The 22,203-nt window shown below is 41.7% G+C and overlaps 1 protein-coding gene and 1 long non-coding RNA gene across 45 annotated transcripts in view; one reads left to right on the forward strand and one right to left on the reverse strand.

Annotated features, from left to right (window-relative positions):
* Positions 1-9,107, reverse strand: part of LOC117934726 — an 18,342-nt gene extending 9,235 nt beyond the window's left edge. The window contains exon 1 of the long non-coding RNA XR_004654559.1: positions 8,961-9,107. This is a non-coding gene — a long non-coding RNA (uncharacterized LOC117934726). The remainder of the gene's footprint in view (positions 1-8,960) is intronic.
* Positions 1-22,203, forward strand: part of LOC117934721 (receptor-type tyrosine-protein phosphatase delta-like) — a 362,606-nt gene that overhangs the window by 86,567 nt on the left and 253,836 nt on the right. For all 44 annotated transcript variants that reach the window (XM_034856605.1, XM_034856642.1, XM_034856639.1 and 41 more), the window contains exon 4: positions 21,492-21,515. The gene's annotated coding sequence lies outside the window, so the exon portion shown is untranslated. The remainder of the gene's footprint in view (positions 1-21,491; positions 21,516-22,203) is intronic.

Raw genomic sequence — 22,203 nt, forward strand, 5'->3', positions numbered from 1 at the left:
ATTGGCTGCTTAGAAATTAAGTGTTAACGAGCAGTTGGACAGGTGTACCTAATAAAGTGGCCGGTGAGTGTATATGAGGTAAACGCGTTTTTGAGGTAAATGCATTTTTGAGAAACTGATGTTTTGAGTTAATGTTCCAAATCTGTAAGCTTCTCATGATGGAAATATTCCCTAATGTATACTTTATTAATCCTGCAAGGGGAAATTACAATGTTTTCACTCTGTTATTACTTACACTCTACACACAGACCTGAAAAACCCACACATCTACTTACATATACACACATATACGTGCACTAATGGAGAGATGTCAGAGTGGGCGGGCTGCCCATGGAAAGGCGCCCCTAGCCGCTGGGGGTTCGGTGCCTTGCTCAAGAGTACTTTGACCAAGTGAGTTGGACAAGGTAGATGTTATGTGAGCAACCTGTCTGAAAGTTGTAAGTCCTCTTGTAGCTGTGCCAAGAGAAGTCCCAATCATTCCCAATCTTGCAGAGACGGAGAGCGTAGGTATATGTAAGGAGATAACATAGGCCTAGTCTAATTACTCCTAACTAACATACTAGTTAACATTAGTAATTAAACCTAAACAGTCGGGAGGTGGGATTAAAGAGACAGGTGCTCAAACAGAGCGTCTCATTCAGAGGGTGAATACAGGTGCATCAGCCATGGGCAGTATGAGAAAATAGTGGTTTTTTTACGTTAAAGCATGTAAATATGTTCTAGTACAAACCCAAAATACAAGGATTATCTGGAAAATGGTATATAATAGTGTCCCTGTAATACTTAAAAGATGTTGCCATGCTATAATTTACATTCATGTTGCCGTAGCATGGGATTTAAGATTTAAAGTATGCTTTCATTCAAGTAAAAATAACAGCTACTGTATTTCTGTAAGAAGCTAAAGCAAGCCACAGCTTTTAGTTAAGGTCAATCAGTGTCCCGCACCAGCCGAAAGGGAATTTGATGCTCTGCCTTCTCAGCCGGCTCACCAGCCCGGGAGGGAGGGCCATTAGTTCTAATCAAACGCCACTCTAATTGAGAGGCCTCCCATCTTCATGAAGATAATTACTAGAAATGTCAGACTATGTGTGCTCCCCCCTCCCTTAGACCTGACCTGGACATGTATCTTTATAAGAAGGCAAAGCCATGGCATCTACTTGACTGGAACAATTAGTCAGTATTAGCAGCAGATGGCCTCCATAACATTAAATTGAATTAAATACCGCTGAGTTCCTCTAAATTATCCCTATTGAACTTTTATGGACCAATCACTTGAGTCTACCCAGTTTTGTTTTTGTTTAATGATATTGATGTTTATTTATGAGCGTCTGTATTTGTGACGGAAAGAGATTAACTGAGATGGAAATGAAATTTGTTTTTTTTTTTGCATTGATGTGAATGGAACTCTAGTTGGAACCCTAAATCTCTGTGATGCCCACGCGTTAACTTGTGACAGCAGTCTCACGTGAATAGGCTCAATCAGAGATTAGACGTGTTCAGTAAAGCGTTTTATTGTGGGTCATCTGTACAAAAGGGGTTTAAATTATCTTGCAACATGGAAAGTTAGGCCGTTTAGAGCCTGATTTCACATTTCTTCTAATCAAATATTATATATAGAGAGTCCAGTGAGTCTGTTCATTCTATGCAGGATACCCTTAATGCATTGTGTAGCAATTCTGGTAACATATTATCTGTACAACTATGGATGGAAGCAAACATACATTATCCCAATTTAAAAAAAAAACATTCATAAAAGTTGCCTTTACTGAAGTGAAAAATGCAGGATTTTTATTTGAAAATATTGAGATTAAAATAACTCATTATGCATATGCAAGTAGCCCTCCTCCTTGTGTTGTATATATATATATATATATATATATATATATAAATAATATTGGATTATTATTACTGATGCACTAAAATGTACAGAAATCAGCATTTTATTGCAACACTAAATTTGGAACCACTTTTAAAGACTTTTGTTCTGTTTTGCAGTTTATTGTATAGCAATATGCATATATTCAGATCTTTATAGTCCGCATGATGTATCTTAAACTGCAAAGCAACTAGTTACTATAGCTGTAATGGAGGAAATCATACAACACGTCCCTCGGAAATGTAGTGAAGTACAAAGCAGCATAAACTAGAGTCGAAACATTAAACTTCAGCCCTTTAGTACCCGGGTAGCCATTGCAACTGTTGTGAAATAAAGAACATGTAGAATCCAACTTCATTCAGTGTGCCAAGATCCCGGAGTGTCCCAGAAAAGTCTGATCAGCCCTTTGATGCGGCGTCCCTGTCTCCTGAACTTTGACTGATGGCTCTCTCTGGGCTCCAGAAGAGTGTCAGGAGAATGGATGAGGTGGCAGAGAGTGACTGACAGCTACCAGAGCCACCGCACCTCAGCCATCTCATCTTTAAGAAGCTGGCAGTAATTGAATAATAAGTACATTTTAGGATGCAGCCAGCGTTTGGTAAATGCCTACTTTATATCACTTTGACACATAAAGGCTCCCAGCTATGTCATGCCAGGTATCTTTCTCTTTCCTTTTGCCACAGCATATTACTTTTTTTTCTTTTTTCTTTTTTTAAGGAACCCACGTAAGTCAGAACTATGCCTTTAAATGTACACCACGCTAAAATTAAGCCATACGGGTTATCCATACAGCGAGTGCATAGGGGACAACTGTCATGAATATGGCTTTGATGAATACTTGACAACTCTTTGTATACTAACAAGCCCACTATATCACAGATACGGTAACAAACACAAGTGAATTGTTATGGATCTATCATATTCCCCAGTACAAGCGTTAATTTGGTCCGACCCACGCACGGGATATCAAGAAATCAATATTGCTTTCCTGTGTCTGTGGCTGCGCTAGGTGGGCCTAATTGAAATGTATGAGGGAGTTTGCTAAATGATCTGTGCAGGCGAGGGAGCCAGAGTGATTGCAAACATATGGAACGGTTCCTTAGACAAGAGAAACATTTGTACAATGCTGAGGGAGAAACAGACAGAGGGGCAAAAGAGCATGAGTGAAGGAAAGAGGGCGGGAGGTAGAAAGAAAGCAAAGAAAGACAGAGCAGAAGAATGATGTCTCTCAGTGTTCATGCAACTGGACCGGGGAGAGATATTTAGCGAGATTTGACAGCTTTTCAGTTGAGTGCACGAGTTAGTGAGAAAGAGAGACGAGGGTAGAAAAAGCTCAGAATGATGTGGGTGTCGGCACATTATCAAACCATTAAAAACAACTGACAGCACAAACATGGAACTGAGCATCCATTGTTCTGGTGTGTAAGCTGAAACATGAAGCCCTCCCCATGGTTCTTTCTTTCCTCTTCCTCCCCTCTTGTTCCCTCCTTCCTCTATCCATCTCGCTTACCACGTCTCTCTCTCTAATAAGTTATTGACATTTTGCTTAGTAATGACTGCAAGAATAATGGGTCCTGTAGCGTCCAGAATGAGCAATGAGTGGAAGTGGCATTTTTCTAACCTCCACAACAGGTAGACAACCCAGCTCACTCAATTCCAATTGGTCAGTTTAATTGGGCCATCTCTTCTGGGTAAAGGGTACCATCCCCTGTGCACTGAACTGGCACTCCACCATGTCACGGCTCCATGATGCAGTGATTAGTCAGGACCATCTCGCTCTAATGCGTCCAACATAATTGAGTCATGTCCGTTAGAATCACGGCAAGGAGTTAACCACACAACACATGTGTGCAGATGTCAGTGTTGGAATGACATAGGGAGGATGGAATGTCGATTTTTTAAGTCTGAACTATATTGTTAGTTGTGTCCGATGTATTTTCATCACATATTTAATTTGGTGTTGTAGATCTTTTTTTTCTCTCCAAAGCTTAAATATCAGTGGTGAAACAGTTTCAAGTCATGGAGTCAAACAGCAGCTCTCTCTTTAACAAAGAACTCACTAAAAACCAGTGTCTCTTTCCAAGTGGACCTTTTGCCCTTCGCAAATGCTCAGTTATTGAGTGTGTACACTGTTTCCCAACTAGCAGAGAAGGGATTATTTAATGAGCGCCAACTGGCAATAATGTTACTTTACAAACATGGCTCGAGGCTACAAACAAAGCTTGAGAAACTCACTCACGGGCTCAGCGAGGTTCAGGATTGAGTGTCAAGCATGCTGATATAACTCTTAAGTTATCTACACCTTGCACATTGCTTTACAAATGGAAATAAAATGTGGATGTACTGTATAAGTGCAGAGAGTTCAAGTCTGCAGCTTAAGAGGTGAGCTTTTTATTCTGCATCAAATCTGACAGGTAAAAGGTCAAATGATTGGTGTTTTCATGATTTTGCCCTCCGAGTTACAACCTGCATCATTAACTTGACACACACACAAATAAAAATGTACCGCCAAAGAACAAACATTTCACTAGCATGTGAGCCTCTCTAGCTGAGAACACACCCTGGCACAAGGATGCCAAGAAAGAGCATCTATTATTCATTTAGTCAATGTATTGACATGGACAGCTCTGGTGCACCGAGGTAAGGTCAGGACAAAAAAGCTCCAAGAACTGAAATCTGGGAACAAGATAAAAGATCTGGTAACTGCCAAGTGGAAAGTCTGTTTTGAAGAGGGTCATGGGAAATGAATGTAGGCTTTGCCTTTTATGGTCTGACATTCACTTTTAATGCAAATTGATGGTATTTTAGATGCACAGCCTCTTAAGAGCAGAAATATATGAAGACAATACATGTAGGATGACAACAATAGAGTTGATTGACAGCCATAATTGATTTGGTTCAGGTCGGATTTCCTTTCTATGCAATGATGCAGAGGGAGTGTTATGTTTTCCTACAACCATCCCTGCACATCTCCAGTTTATGTCTTTTTCATTCATCCTGACACTATGGAGTGGTAAGTGTTTTGGAGCAGGCGCCATCCAGTCGAGTGTGTACAGATGTGGTAATCCATTTGTTTAAATACATCTGACATGTTCATTAAGCTGCTAAGCTGAACACCCTCACATTTTTCCCTTTTCTCTCTCAATCCTCCTACCAAAAGCTGCCTTTTCTTACCGCACTGAGACGGTAATTACCAAGCAGTCAAATGAGAGGATGGCAAGCAGGAAAACAGCGCTTGTCTGTGGCTGCCTGCCAGCCAAGCTACTTACACTGTGAAGCACACAGCGCCCAGACACTACAGGCCAGAGTCAGGCTGCAAATAACTCTGGCATCCTGAGCTAATAAAGATCATCTCTCGGGCTGAGGAGATTTGAGTGAACATGATATAGCATGTCAACAATCTTTGACAAGAGATATGCTTGCATTGAAACACAAGAAATCCACGGCCAAAACAGGAGAAAATATTTTTCAGAGCATGAAGTACAGTACCAGCAGCACTACTCCTGACGCCAACGAGTCAAAGAAATCAGACAGGCCTCGCACCAGACTGCGCCATTCTCATGAATTCTGAAAAGAACATGAGAGGTTCTCCACTACCCTTTCACTCCAGGAGCTTTAGAGACTCTCTGCCTGTTTGCCGGCCTGCTTTTCAGGCATGTTGCTGCCAACTTGGCATATTACCCAGGCATTACACTGGTGTCGGCGATGAGCCATCTCTGCCAGCTCCATGATTGCCATGATCTGGGTCGGCAAGAGCATTACATGGCCACCTGGAGAGAGGCGAACACCTGGACGCAGCTTAACGCCCGGCTCAGCCGTAATACATGGTCTTTTCTCTGCCAGTATATACAAACCTCCTTCCTCCTCTCTCTCAAATGGTGCACACAAGTGATTAGGCATTGTGTAGGCCCGCTGTTGGTCTACTGTAGGAAGCATTTTACAAAACCAAACGGCATTCAGTGTTGGACCTGTTCTCAGGCCAGCGGAAAGTAATGGTTGCTGCCAAATGGTGCATTCTGTGACTCGCAGCAGGTGATAGATACTCTGCCCCTAATAGGGACTTTCTCCGTAATTAGTTTAAATTTGTGCCTCTACACTTGTGTTGTATTAGGGCACAAACTGCTGATACTGGGATACAATGTTTAATAATAATAATAATTATAATGAATTTTAATACAAGTCACCAAGCTTTTAATTCACACAAAGCACCATGAAAACCAGTTGTGTCCTTGCCAATTTTCACAACAACAGCACTGTCTTCCCACATTGTGCCACAACAAGTCTCTTGACCTCTTGTCTATGATCAAATTCACAATTTATATGCCCTCTTTTGCAGATTATTATTTTTGCAGAGGCATAACCTTTGTTTCCTAATTGTTAGAGCTTCACTCAGACTGGGAGGATCCATTTGCTGCATCAGTCAGATAAATATGCCCTCCTGTCTGATGAGATACCCGACTTTTTAAGTCCCCTCCCCTTATGCCATGTGTACCCTGACTAGATTTTGTCTGCATAAATCTGTGTTCATTTGGGCCTTAGCAATTCAGACTCTCTCTTTACCTTTTGATTGTCTACAGTAAGTAGGTTAAACCCATATAAAATGTACCTAATACGGGTTGCTTGGTCTTTTTCTTAAACAGTCATGTTGTTATCATATGTCTGTATCTATTCTAAAATATTAAACTACAGACAAAACGCCCCCAAAAATACTGTGCATTGCCACAAGACACGAGGCTGTCAATCGGAGGATACTTTATTTATATCACATAGTTCACTTAGAAAGACCCATACGCCATCTTTGGAGAACCAGTATTCATTAAATATGGTTCACCCCTCACTAAGTCAGAGAGTCACAAACTAACAAATAGTGAGATATAAAAACGTTCCCCTAAAGAGTCTGGAGAGGAAAAGTGTCTGACTTTTTGTGATCTCGACAATGGATGTTGCTGGGGGCCATCAAATCCAGACAAAGGTATTCAAGCAAAGCCCAGTGTCCCAGCTAGTCTTCCCAAATCATCAGCACCATTGTGTGTGGTTGGGAAAAAAATGGACAGCGATCTAAATGCTGATTGAACCCAGATGCTCAGCAGTGATAGTGACGGTCACGAGAGAGTGATGTCGCATGCAACACAATAGGAACAACGCGGAAAGGTCACACAATCAAGAGAGTGGCGATTTAAACAAAACAATACCAACGTACAGCAAATACGGTGGGAGAAACGGACTGAGTTAACCATACCTTAGAATTAATGCAAATTACTAGTCCTGTGGGTGGTTGTTAGTGGGGAATGTCCACTGCTCATGTGTGCTTATATAAGCAATCAATGGCTTTAATTAGACTATTAGGAGAGATTGGGTCCCAGCAGAGTACTTCCAAGCGTTAATCAGCCTTATTGTTTACCTTCCTGATTTCTGAATGTGCAGCACATTGGGAGGTTGGAGTAGTGTAACTGTTAGCTCTTTGGTTAGATTTTAGACATTCAAGTAGAGGCTATATCTGACTCAGTGTTGGATCAGTAATGATACTACAACTGGCCTGTTTTAGTTTAGGTAGATTTTTGCACCTTGGCTCTCAGGTGGCGCGTACTATGTGCTACACTGCTTTGGTCCACATTCAAATGTAGATTTATTTATTTGTCACGTAGTTTTATTTATTTGATTAGGACAATGCACATTAATCAACATTTCTGTAAATGTTCCAGTGTTAGCCAGTCAGCTAGTTTTCAACTGTAGTCTTAATTTACCAATTGGTAAATGGAGAGTACCGTCTAGACCTGCTCTTTTATGAAAAGCGCTGTGAGATAACGGTTGTTGTGATTTGGCTCTATATAAATAACATTGAATTGAAATTGGATTGGAATAACTTTTGACCATACTTTCATGGCCTCCAGGCGACAAAGCTAATTGACTTTGGTGACCCAACAACTTCTGGATGGATTGCCATTACAATTGGAACCGACTGGCCAGAAGATGACTCCGAATATCTTTGTGTCATGCGTGAGAAATATCCCCAATGTTATGTCTGTACACTCATTGTGTTCACAAGTGGTGAACCTCTGCTGTCTATTGTCTTATTTGGCACAAGTATCTATTTACATTTTGCTAAATTTTGCTTCAGCTTCCCCCCCCAATTTTTTTTTCCAGGCGCAATGTTAGCTGATGGGGGCCTTTTCCCTAAACCCCTATAGCAGCCTTGTAGATCCAATAACACCTCGTTTACTGAGCAAACATGCTGAAAAAACAGTAAGGCACTTCCCCATCTTCATATTCAATATTCCACATCAGGCACATTCACTGACCCGTCAGAACTGAAATGCTGTGAAATAGGAAACCCTAATGCTGGTATTATTTTCAGGAGCCTTTTATCTCGAAGAGTTGGATTTTTATACAAGGAACCAGGGTGACACGGATAGGGGGTTTCAGGAGAGAGAAACAGAGATGCAGAGAGAGAGGGAAAGAGAAAAAGAGAGAGCGAGAGATAAAGACAACGAGATAAACTATTGATGCTAAATAGGCAATGAAGGGGGAAAGAGGAGGGAGAGGAGGAAAAGAAAAGAAAAAAGTCAGGATGCAGTCGTAGCGCTTATAGAGAGACAAAGGCAGACAGCGACAGGGAAATTTCCAGTTGAAAGAGCAAATGAGAAAGTAGTCAGAGCTGGTAGGTGAAGGGGCACTGTTATAACTTCATGCATGTTTAAACAGAGAGCTAACATGAGTTAAATACAGCGAGGACATGGGCAGAAAGAGATGACACCAGGTGCAATGCATCTTATGAGTGATCCACTCACTGGGGACTGACAGACTGACACACACACATACACACACACACACACACACACACAATTGTATCAATGTTGATACTTTACTAATCATTTAACTAATTCACCAAGGACAAATGCTACACCCATGGTCCCCAGAGAATAATCCCCTGCCTTATCCTCTGAAAGCACCAGGTTAGAAGTTTGGAGTAAAATGTACTGACTTATATACTAATATTCTTGGATGTATATAACATGTAAATTTGGTGCAGACATTCAAATGTGCACACATTAACACACAACCCCTCAGGATGAATTTGAATGACTTGAGGCAGCGAGAAGTGATCGCGCCATCGACAAACAAAAACCTGGTCTAAAGTAAATAACGCAACATGTCATTGTTATTTTAACAGAATACTAGTGAATTGCACATACAGGCTCGTGCACAGCACACACTATGCTTGTTACACACACACACACACACACACACACACACACACACACGGAAGCGCAGTAGCACACACACATGCAAAAGATTACAAATATAAATAATACAGTGCAAATCCGCCATCATAATAGCAATGCACCAAGGTAAAAAACGCGCCTGGCTGGTGAAGGGAATGCGAGAGGAGAGGACTCTGATTGGTTGATTGCATGTTACGCCCAGAACACACCTATAATTAATGAAGACACTAACACTTTAGAACCATGCACTTGGCGCACAGACCCTTTTTTCCTACGTCAAACTAGCAAAAGTGGATTTGAACACGCCCTAAACACACAGTGTCAAGCGCCTGGCACAGGCAAAACAGGGCCCTTAATCTTGTTGGCTTTTGGACGCTTGGTTACATGACTGGGGCAACTGTTATAGCCAATAATTGTTTGATCATGAAAATAATCAATGGCAAATAAACATTAGTTGCAGCCGTAACACATACAAATTAGGCACTTGGATTATGCAATACAGTTCAGATGCTTTGTGCGCACAGACACACACACACACACACGCATGCACGCACTGACGCATGCATGCACGCACACAAACACACACTCACTCCTCTTATCTCACCAGGGAAAATATCAACTGTCATTGCAAAAAATAGATTGGAACAGATGGCATCAGAATGATTGAAACCATCTACAATGGTTCACACAACTTCACTGTATTTGTACCCCACTCTCCCTCATTTATGGACCACTTCTCTCTCCTTCCACCCCCCCGTTCCTGCCCAACTACTCCCATCGTCTGGATGCGTCATCCCATCTCCTTCATTGCCATCCAGGCTCACAGGTCTTGCCAAAGAGGCTTAGGCTCCCTGGAAGCCCCATGGCACCACACAAAGTCAGCCAAGAGGAGAAGGAGAGGGAGGGAGTAGTACGAATTGGAGAAGAAAGGTGGAGAAACTCAAAATCTAATTTTAGCTCTTATTTTTGGCCCGTCACACACTTAGTCGTACCTTCACCTGCTAAAACGTATGGATGATTCTGTACTCCTAAACCAGCCAACCTTTCTTTTCTGAACTATTTTTCAAATAGCTTTTTTTTTTCTCTTCTCACCCCTATCAGGCCCTCCTCCGCGCCCCACTTTACGTCGTCACACCTCTCCAACTCCAGCCCGTGTTCCTTAGCGCCAGTCATGTAAATTAGATAGCAGATCAAAAGCCATGGCGAGGTATTTTAATAGCAGAAGAGGTGTTGATTAGTGTCAGAAAAGGAGAGACAAGGCAAAGTGCAGGCAGCCTATATTGCATTCCATTGCTTTGAGGCATATGTTGAAGTCTGTGTGCTAACGCGCGTGTGTGCGCATGTTTGTGTGTGTGTGTGTAGATGTGAGGAAAAAACAAAGCAAATGTGTGTCTACCTGCGCACACTCAGGCATTTACAGTACACCTACAGACATTATGAGTCTTTGTGTGTGTGTGTGTGTGTGTGTGTTTGCGTGTGTGTGTGACATCAAAGTATGTGTACCTTCCCTCCGGAGGATCATCCTTAATGCATAATACATAGCTCCATATTTTCGACTATAACAGCAATAATGTTGGCTCGCTGAGTTTATGAAGAGGAGATCAGGTGTAGGAGAAAGTGATTACAGGGCATAAACACTGCAACTGATATTGCTTTATTGTAAGAAGTAACTGGCATGAAGATGACAGTAGCTGGAGATAACCCTGGAGAAGAGCGCCAGCAGCACTGCTAATCAGGTGCTATACTGCGGGGATTGTTGTCATGGAGGAGTCACACTGATAACAAGTTGTCCTGGCAAATTAAACTGAAACTCAAATCAGGCCAAGTGTTGGACATTGAGGCATACATGATCCAAATGTGAGTTAAGACATTAAACTCCAGTATGGGATGATTATCTGGCTTGGCTATGTTGATATGTTATACAATTTAAGTCAACAATGGAGATGTATTAGTATAATCGGGCAGCCCTCTTCCTCTGGTAATATTCTCTATGTAATTATGGAGTTAATTGCATTTTAGCTTGACACTAAGCATTGTGTTTAGCATTTTAATTAGACCTCCAAGGGATTGGTTTTTCTTTTTACTATTTTATTAGTGTCACACTTGCCATTTATCGTTTTTATGACATTTTTTTTCCAGAGCATGAAGTGATCTCGACTAGCAGTCTTTATATCTCTGAATCTCTATTTGAATGCAGCCTTTAGATAAGGTCTAGGACTAAATAAATAGCAGTTCAAAGCTGGCATATTAGTGGCTCTTCATCACGGTTTCAGAGGCTTGCCCGCATTCTTTTGCCCATGTCAGAATTTTCATCTTCCCGATCTCCCCAGCTGCTTCTCTCGCACGGCTCTCTCCCACTCGCTCACACAGATGGCAGAGGGGTCGAAACGCTTTAATGAATTTTCAAAGGAGCTGCATTGGCAATATTAAAAGGAGGAGCTCAATAACTTAAACACGTCTGACAGTGGAGTCATGTGCACATGGCTATGCACACACAAAGTACAAACCTCTACACTCTCTAAAACACATGAATGGATGTGCATGTGCAGTATACCACACACCATTATTACTTTCTTCACAAACCAATAACATCCACATCCACAGACAGAAAATACCACCTTCTACACACCGGTTCACATTCTTAATTAACTCCATTAGAATGACAGACACCCGCTGGAAGGTCAAAGGTCAATTTTAATGATGAGCCTACATATGGCAGCCGCCGTGTTGCCTTGCAAGGGAAACGGGCACCACTTCTGCTGATCCATCTGTCCCGTTGTAATGACTGCACCTGGCCTCACATGGGCCAACGCACACAGGTGCCATAAGCTCTCAGAACTGGCTCGGTGCACAGAGGGAAACACAATTAAAAAGCAATAAGCATGCTCACATCTCGCGGCCACATTGTTTACTCATTATGTCTAATTATCTATTGGAGTCAGAGATTTAAGAGACTCTGTACAAGCGTTTTAGACAGTCGGCAGCGTGAGCGTTTACGGTGAAATGAGGCCGTAAATGGCTGTGATCTTGGACCCGGTGAATTTCATTTCGGAAATGCGTTCAATTGTCAGGCGTTTCCTCATGACCTGTGTTAATGGTTTTCTTGTTGCGAGAGGCCAGTGTTTAGGAAACGGATTTGTGAGTTGATAGTGAGGTGTCAAACATTATTAAAGCCTCTCTGTTTTCACTTCTCCTACTCAGACCGGAGCCTGGAGGAACTACTCTAAGCCAGGCCTCTTTTCAGCTAGCCTTGGACGCGGCAGTTAACATACGACTGTCTGTAGGGCTGTCTGCCGGTGCTTCGCTGCCACAGGCATCAAGGCTATTGCCTCTCACACTTTTTATTTATCCCTTTCTATCCTGTCCTTCTGTCCACTACGCCCCAGGCAAGAAAGCCTTCATCCCACCTCTAGGAAACTGAACTCAGGGTCAGAACTCAGCACAGAGCCCATACGTCTCTGATCTCCCCAACTTCTGATCACTCATCAAGGTCTCGCTGGAAGAAATCTTTCTAAAGCCATATTTGAAAAAAGTCTCTTAAATCCTCTCAGTTAGTTTTTTTTAACACCAAAGGGTGAGCAATGCCGCTGGGACGATACATCAGACCACTGCTACATTTGATGTATCTTTCATTTCATCTTTTTTTTTTATATAGCGCTCTTATAGCATAGCAGATGGCACATCTTTTTTTATATCCTAGAGATATGTTTTCGATAAAGACATTAAGTGTCAATTGTTTGAGCCAAGAGCGTGTACACTTATAAGTGATTTACACACAAAATCAGTATGTTATTAGCTTGTCTGTCGTCTTCTAATTTGATTGTAGTCTGACCATAGGGAAATCATTTTTGAAAGAGTTTTAAATATGCGAGGATTGAGAGATACAGGGCGATGCTTCTGTTTAAAAGACAGCTGCAACAGGAATAGAACATCTGCTGTGGTGCTAACATAAGCATACCTCATCCCCGCACTGTCATGCCTGAGCGGCCTTTAAACCGGACAGCGCTGACAACAGCCTGGTGAAGTTCCTCTAGCTGCGCTCATCAGGCTGTCACTCACAGTACTTATTCACACCTCGACTTGAAGAAAGATTTTAAAAAGAAAAAAGGAAAAAGTAAGCAATATTTATTTCCCCCCCGTCAAAGAACAGCCTTAGTTCTGGAGCCAATCTGGCATCTTGTCTGACTTGTGTAAACTTTGAGATACTTCTGAAGTCTGTGTGAGCCCAGGCCATCTGTGGCCTCTCTCAGTGCTTCTCTACTTCTTTGTTGCAACAGAAAAAAAAGAAGTAATGTTTATGTCAGCTCAGATGGAAGGGTGCAAGTTCTCTCAGTATCATTGATTACATGGTAGCAATGTTCTCTCTGCTTCACACCTCATCCCTTTCTCTGCATTGAGGCCTTTTTTCAGCTAGCTGGAGCTCAGCCAGCCAGAGCCATTTTGTCCCATTATGTGGTACTGTTAAAAAAAAAGCTGCTGCCATTCCACACTGGTGAATAGGTTAAATGGTGACACGATGGCCAGGGCCTCTTTCGTCATGGTCGAAATTGACTGACAACAGGCACTGGAGGTTCCACTGTTCCAAATCGGGATGCCTTCCAGCTCCATTGCTTTTCATTTCCAATTAGCAGCCACTCAGTCCTGCAGCCATTTTAGAGAGAGAGAGAGAGAGAGAGAGAGAGAGAGAGAGAGAGAGAGAGAGAGAGAGAGAGAGAGAGAGAGAGAGAGAGAGAGAGCGCGTTGACTCTGCCTTCTTTATTTTAGTATATTTTACTCAATGAATTGTATGTGTCTATTTTTTCACACATTGTTAACCTTGGTGCTTTGGCAGTATTGTTATTTCTGACATTCATGCCAATAAAGCAATTTGATTTGAGAAAAAAATGAATTTAGAGAGAGAGAGAGAGAGAGAGTGAGTGAGTGAGTGAGTAAGTGAGTGAGTGAGTGAGTGAGTGAGTGAGTGAGTGAGTGAGTGAGTGAGCGAGCCACTGAGAGAAAAATAAGTTAACCGACCTCTGATTACCTTAAATAAATCAGTATGGAGGAGTGTAGAACTAGAGGAAAGATCATAGCTGTCCATTGAGTGAACGGGTTGAGTGCATGTGTAGTATACTTAGCGAAATGGTTGTGCCGTCATGAATGTAAGTGGCGAGTTAGTCCAGACTTCACAAATAAGTGGTTGAATGTATTTAATTACATAAAGTGGCAAAGGTGTTGGCATCTTATTTAAAGAGGAAGCCTTTAATTATAGTCATTATTATGAACATTTACCACAATTCTATATATATCTATATCTTAAGTGTTTATTAGCATTAAAATATGCATGCTTAGTATAATACGCCAAAGCATAAAATGTGACATTTTAGTGAACATTTCCCTGTTACAACAGAAGGGAAGTGCAAGCAAAAACATACTTGTAGATGACAGAAAAAAAATATTTAGACTGAAGGACAAAAACCAGCTACTTAAGATGCAGAATAACGCAGATTTCTCTTTTCCATCAACTGACCTCAGAGCCAGGGGCGGAGTGGCACTGTAGCCACACCAGCCCACATCCCCACGCCCATGCAGCCCCACCCATGCCCACCTGCATTCCCTAATTACATTTGTGTACAGATGTTGAAATGATATAAGCAGTACCTTATGTAACAGATCTTTTAACTTTTAATGTAAGAAACTAACAATTCTTTCTACTTTTTAAAGAGCACACATTTATAACAAATTGACACACAGCCTAGTTATGGCATTTGTAGGCTACGCTGTTGCTGTCATTCTCCATAAGATGTTGTTCTTTGTTGTCACTGACAGTCTCTTGCTCTCTGTTGACACTGTACGTATCATCTGTCTGGTTCTCCATCTTTTCAACTGTTTTAACTCCAACTCCGCAATTAAAATAGGTTTTTATGGCTGCCTGTGATCATACGTCATGGTTTTTTCCTTGGTCAGAATAGGCCCTTGGGGGAACACATGAAGAAGGGGGGGTCTGGGGTTCCTCCCCAATGAATTTTCCTGCATTCTGATAAACTTTTAGTCACCAATTCAAGTAAAAAAACTATTTTTATGGCAAGGAAATCCCAATTCTGGTGGAAGGTAACAATTCCAAATTAAAAAATATAATGGAATATTAGTATATTAAGTAGTCCAGTAAAGGGGCTTTCACATCTGGGACATGGGCAATATAAGACCACTTGACCCTTAAGTCCACTTGTTTAATTAGCATGAACAGGGTTTATGGTAACTTTTTTCCCCCCCAAGGAACCCATTATATTCCCATGTTGAAAAATGTAGGATTGATGAACATAGGCTACTGCGTTTACTGCTAAATTGTTCAATAACACAATCATCAAGTGTAATGCTTTTGTTAATGTGCTCGTATAGGCCTACGCGTCACTTCATCAGGCGTTAAAACCCACTGTTCTCCCAGAGTAACCTCTGATTGGGCCGGTCTACCCATCTCGGGCCCAGGCCGGCCATTGCCTACTGGCCAAATGCATTTAATTTATTATTACTATTAATATAATTATTATTAGAACCATAGTGAAATCGTGCAATGGATAAAACCCATCATATGCGCTGTCAGCCTGTAAAGACAATTCATTTGTATATTCCAAAAAAAAATTCAGACCGGTCCAGATTGAAAAAAAATGGTCCGGCCCTTCTGGTATTTGCCAGAATTACCAAATGGCCTCTCCACCCCTGCTTAGAGCCACATTTGCTCTCACTCTGATCACCTTCAGTCCTCCATCTCTGAGGAGTTGAAAATACGAGTGAGGGTTGTCACTCCCTGATGTGAGTCGAGTTCAGATGTCAGATGTGCATTCTCAGATTTAAACGGTTTACGGCATAACGTGGCATACTGAAATTTGTGAAATCCATGAAATAAGAAACTTTTCTCATTACAAACCACAACAGAAGATGGGAATAATTTCCAGCTATCTATCCATATCTATTTTAGCTGTTTGATTGCTAACGTTAGCTCAAAATGTCATTCCAGTGATAGCCTTTGTTGTGTTTGATAGCTAACTTGTAGGTCACTTGTAGGTGACATGGAGAAAAAAAATAAAAATAAAATAACAACAACAACAAAAACCATGTACTGGGGACAAACTTTTGCGAGATCTTGACATTGTTTTGTGAGATACTGACTTGTATTTGCGAGATCCCGCGAATCCAACAAACAATGAGACTAGTATAGCTAGCTAGCTAGTAGCACAACGTAAGTCCATCTCCTTGGTTGTCAAAATACATCAAACGTTAATTTTGATAATCATCACTAATTAATACATACAAAAGTGAAGTGTTATAATGAACATTGTTGTTGACTGTTGACTTATTGTTCGTTGAATTTGCGAGATCTTGCGAATATAACTTAAGATCTCTCAAAACAAAGTCAAGATCTTGCAAAAGTGCTTGTTATTTTAATTTAATTTTTCTGTTTTTTTCGGCCTTCACGTCCCCTCCGGAGCGCCGTATGTTGACGTTACAGAAGTCTCTCGTTTGCATCTTGTATGCTACTTGTTGCAAAGTTACCCATGTGCAACTCACATCTTCACTCAACTTACATGGGGCAGTGACAAGGGTACAACGGAATATGGAGAAGAAAGGATTGAACCACTCGTGATGTTTTACAACCCAATTAAACCCTCAGAGATATACTATGGTCATTTGTGTAATGGGAGATACAAGTCATAATCTTTATGGGAATTTAAGGCCAGATCAGAAGATGGTGAATTATTTCTGTGTTAATTATGCGAGTGATAATGTGTGATCTGTGATCACTGCATAGAAATCCTGCAAATTATGAGCGTAGTCTTCATCACCAGACACGGACCCAGACATTGAACCCGTTTAAAAAGGTTACATCACTTATAATCATTATCGTTTTGGGTGTAGCCCTCCGTGGATCACATTTAACACACAGAAATCATAGATTTAGGTTAAAAACAATGGCCCAAAAGGAGATAATTTCAATGTATCAGTAGGTGTGGCTGCAGTTGGCTGTTAGTGACCAGACAGAAGAGCTCCTTCAACTCCCTGAAAATGCAGGGTTGTCCCCACCGTGGTGCACAGACTGTTATGTGATGAATGAGAAAAGTCAAGACCGGCTGAATCAAAAAGGATCTCCCTGGAGGGAAGGGATGTCCTTGTCCAAGAGCCTCAAATTCTCAGAGGACTGAATATATCCCACCAAGGGCATATGTTGTCTCTTTAAGTTTCATCCAAATTTCGGGACAAAGTGTAATGTCTGTCGCCATGTTTTCTTCATACATCCATGGCTTTATGGTGGAAAGACATTGTTTACATCCTGAAAATACCACTGTGTTGACACTTTTAACAAGATGATGTGCAAACAGTTGCATAGCAGTTATGATTGTAGGCTGCATGAATCTGTAATTAACTCAGCCCAGTACAGACAAGGCCATGTGTGTTCACCGTTCAATATGTGACTCCCTGGGTAGCAATCAAGTGTTATTATTATTGTTTTTGTCAGTTTTGGCAAGGATACTTTCAAAACGTATTCCGTTACAGAATACATGCCCAAAAATGTAAATTTTTAACTTATTCCGTTACGATATTCAATCTGAGTAACGTATTCTCAATAGTTCCACTTTGATTTGCATTTTATAAATGTAGGAATGCGGGCATCAAACACTGCTTGCTAAGCATGCCTATTATGGTGTGTTCCTCTGTTCTAACTGGCTGAATGTGTACATGAACAAGCAGATGGATTTATGTGTTTGTAGTCACACACTGCATAGCCTACTACAAAAATCTAACCGCAGTCTTGCAACCACGAGCTAATTTTAGAGTGAAACGGGGCTAGTCAGTCTTTCAATGTCTCTGGGGCTACATGTAGAGTATAAATAGGAGAATGTAAAGTGGCACGTCAACTAAGTGGTTGCTACCTGATACAACTATAAAATAGCAAGGTGACTCCAGCAGACGGCTAGTTAAGAAAAAAAGACTTCCTTTAAGATGCTTCAGGTTGGAGGTGGAGTAATGTGGACGCTGAAAGGTGATTGGTTGCTGACAAGCAGAGGTGGCACTGCACGGTTATATTTCCTTCTCCGTGTTTTTCTTTCTTTAATGTGAAATGCTGTTTGAATTTCCAAGACAGAAACACATTCCTGCCCTGGCTGTGTTGTGCCAGCTCCATCTCTACATATTACTACTATATCAGTGATCACGCAAAAAGCTCTTTTTTTTCTTTTTCAGATTGGGGCTTCTGGGAAAGGCATGGAGTTGCCTTATTTTATTTAGATAGTGAATCAACTTTTGAAAAGAGAAGTATCGTCATGTAATCAATTGATTTCAACAACGTAACTGTATTCTAAATACCAACTATTTAAATTGTAACTGTAACGGAATACAGTTACTCATAATTTGTGAATAGGTAACGCCGGTACATGTATTGCAGTACTCCCCAACATTGGATATTGTGGTTATATACACTACCGGTCAAAAGTTTGGGGTCACTTACAAATTTCCATTTCACTCCATTATAGACAGGATACCAGCTGATCTGAGTGGGTGGCTGATCTTTAATGCAATATCTACATTTCCCATTATCAGCAACCATTCATCCAATGTTCCAAATGCTCCTTTTGTTTACTAATCTGATATTATTTAAAAAAACTAACTAAGAAAACATTAAACAACCCTTTTGCAATTATGTAAGCACATAATGTAATCTGGAAACTGCTGCCTTGGTAAAAAAAACAAGGCAACTGATCTCAGCTGGGATTCTGTCTATAATGGAGTCCAATGGAAATTTGTGAGTGACCCCAAACTTTTGACCGGTAGTGTATGTCTATACTATATTCATAAGTAGTGTATGCATGAGCTTTAAATGGATGTGTAGCTTCTGATAGAATTTCAAAGTCCTATAGTATCAACTACAGAAACATTTCAGTGTACTACTTCCCCAACCTATTTTGGCCCAAAAAATGTCATGGTGAGCATTAACAAGAGAAAATTGCCTAATTAAATTGTCACATCACATATAAAGAATAAAGAAACCCTTTTTATCTGGAAGCAAATTCAAAGGGTTCATGGTGTGGCTGCCAGTTTCTCATCTTGGCATAGCCATTTCTGGCTCATTGCAACGGCGAGCAAAAGCAAAACTTTACAAAATTGAGTCCATGCCTTCACTGAAACCCATGTCTGAGCAGCTCACTATGTTGCATGACGGAGTTTTTTTTTTTTTTGTAATTCCCTCCTGCACTGACCACTCCAAACATCCCCCAAATCCCTTCTGTCAATATAGAAGAGACAACATGACTTCTCAGCTTTTCTTTGCCTTGTCAAAAGTTTCCATGTCGTGTTGTGGGTTCTTCACAGCATAACTAAAACCCTGAAAGCAGCTTATCTGCTTAAAACAGGAGGTTGAGAGAGGGTGAAAAAAGTCTCTCTGTCTTCAATCTTTTCCTGGTTCACAGAGTGGGTTTATTGAAGCCACCAGAGCTTTGATTTCTCCCTCTCGCTTCCCCCTCCGCCATCCCTGCTGGTTTAAACCACTTAGGCCCACGCTACCTCCACTGCTTTTGATTGGCCAGGCTTCCAAATTTCCAGCATAGAACGGAGGAAAAATCAATAATCTTCACTGCGCTGTAAAAAGTGCCTCTATTAAAAAACACAACATGTGATCACAAGATGATATTATTCACCTCTCTTATTTTAGCATGAATGGTTTGCTAAGCTTTCGACAATATCAGGAATCATTCTTGGTAATGTTAGTTGTGTTGTTGTTGTTGTGATTCTTCCGTCTTTTATTTTGTAATTCTGCCGTGGATCTTTGGCATTTAAATTGAATGCCGGAATGTATCACATTGGAAATGTTGCCACATCCCACTCGTCTCCTCTCCATTTTTAGTGTTGTCTTTCACTAACCATCCCTTCAAGTGTCTTGGTCTCTCGCTCGCTCTTTACCAAACAACACGTTGCTAATGTCAGTGAAACCCCAGGTGCTTCTAGTGGCTCTTGAAGCCTGACATCAGTCCCTGCCACCATCTCCCCTGGGTCCAATTTTCCCGGCATGAAGCTTCAAGGTCCTCCGATGAGCTCTCTGTTTAGCAACAACAGTAGCAGCGAGTGTGAATGTGTGTCAGACAGAATGGTAATGAGCATCCCACAGAATGAACCCCAGTCCCCCCCCCCCCCCCCCCCCCCCCCCCCCCCCCCCCCCCCCCCCCCCCCCCCCCCCCCCCCCCCCCCAATCTCCCTGAAAGTAGATTTGTTCTCACGAGCAAAACAGATATTGTAATCACACTCCTCCTTCGTTGATCCCCTTGGGATTTGTTGCATCCGCACCAAAAAATGCGAGTGAATGCAGGGGGATAGTCATCACTGGTGATAAATCATATCACAGGCAACTTCTGCTTAGCAACACAACTAGACTGCTCTGGTAAGCATTTGTAACTCTGATTTAGTCCTGAGTCTACCATTTCCCTCACACTACACCCAGTTATTGTCAGCTCACTCCATTCCCTTGTTTTATTGCACATTTACAAGAAAGCACAACTGTACTTTAGAATAGAGTACACTCATAGAGGGACCACTTTAATTGTAAAAAAGAAAAGGAGAAACTGCATGCAGTAAGGGAAATCCAGTGTATATTTTTCAGGCTGCCAGAGAGAGAGTTGGTACAGAACAAGTGGAGGAGAGTGCAAGTCTTCTAGTATCCCTTTCTACACAATCTTTGGAGATGTGACTGTCAGGCGGTGACACAGTGACAATGTGGTTAAATGTTGATCTTTTTTCTAAGCATACTGTTTTTTTTGTTTGTGCCGGGTCCACTCTAAAGTCTTTGCTGGTAATGTGGGACTGCCATTCTTTTAGGCTGTTGGACGTCAGCTGTCAAACTAATGTTCGGGAAATACAGCAAAGGTCCGAGCACACGGGGCGAGAGATACTGTATGCGAGGGCCACTAAAAATACCTCAGACACATACGGAGAGAACTTGGTGCATGTTTATGTGAGCACATTTGTTTGTTCAGTGGTTATGTTACACTGGTGCATAAAGGAAAAAGCTTGTCAGTAACAGATTGGGTTTCTGCTTACATCCTATCTTCCTCCACCCTCAAAATCTTGAAATACTGGCAAATAATAATGCAAGTCGCACAAATTTTGGGTCCTCTGGGAAAACTATCTGAGTCGTTTCATGTCCCTCGATTGATAAATGACGCCGCCCTCTTGACAGGGACTGTTCTTCGAACCCCAGCCCATACAATGCGGGGACACTATCATTTTTCAGGGGAGCTAGTGACAGCCTCAGCCTGCATTGAAGTTTAGCTTGCTGTTCATTGTAATTTGCTGACATTTCTCTTTTCTCTCCCTGTTATTTCCCGCCCCCACCCCCCTTCTCCCTCTTTTCCCCAATGGCCCGCTTCCAGGTGTGACAAACTATTCCACACTAGGTAAGACTCATTTAATTTCTCACCGCACTGTTCTCAAGAGTAAGAGTCATGTTTGAGTTGTCATGTGTGTTGGGGAGTGATGCGACTGCGTCAATAAGGAATAGGGGGGAGGAGTCCAAGCGACACCAAGCTGCTGCTGTTTGCTCAGCAAGGTGTGCGATGCTCTGCAGTCCTCACCCATTCCATTTCCCCACGTGTGCATGGGAATACACAATGGTTGCTTTTTCTGGCAAGCGGATTGTGTGCTGTGTGCTTTCAATTTGAATTTTATTCAAATGAGAATCACATGGCCCAGATTGTTCAAAGAATACGCCGGCAGTGTTGACTTAAACAACCGTAGCACGGATGGTGTCTGTTTCCACACCGTGGTGGGTGTGAGGAAATATCTCATATGTTAAGCTGTGAACCCTTCTGCTCTTTCTGACTGCACATATCAACATGAAACCCCTGGTGCTGTGGACACCAACAGAGTCCATATGGTGACATAGCCTTAGATGTCCTGTTTTCGAGGGGAGAGCTTAACAATCGTCCCTTAGGGACCAACTTCCAATTTCTTTTTCTCCCCTTTATGCTCACTTTATTGCAGGCTCAAGAGACGTGCATCTGCACTGTCAATTCAGTCCAAATCCATGAGTGTTTTTTTTCTAAACATTTGGTCATATTAAAGCCTAGTTACACACAGATATAT

Source organism: Etheostoma cragini, chromosome 19 (genome assembly GCF_013103735.1).
Source record: "Etheostoma cragini isolate CJK2018 chromosome 19, CSU_Ecrag_1.0, whole genome shotgun sequence".
In the NCBI taxonomy this organism is placed as follows: Eukaryota; Metazoa; Chordata; class Actinopteri; order Perciformes; family Percidae; genus Etheostoma; species Etheostoma cragini.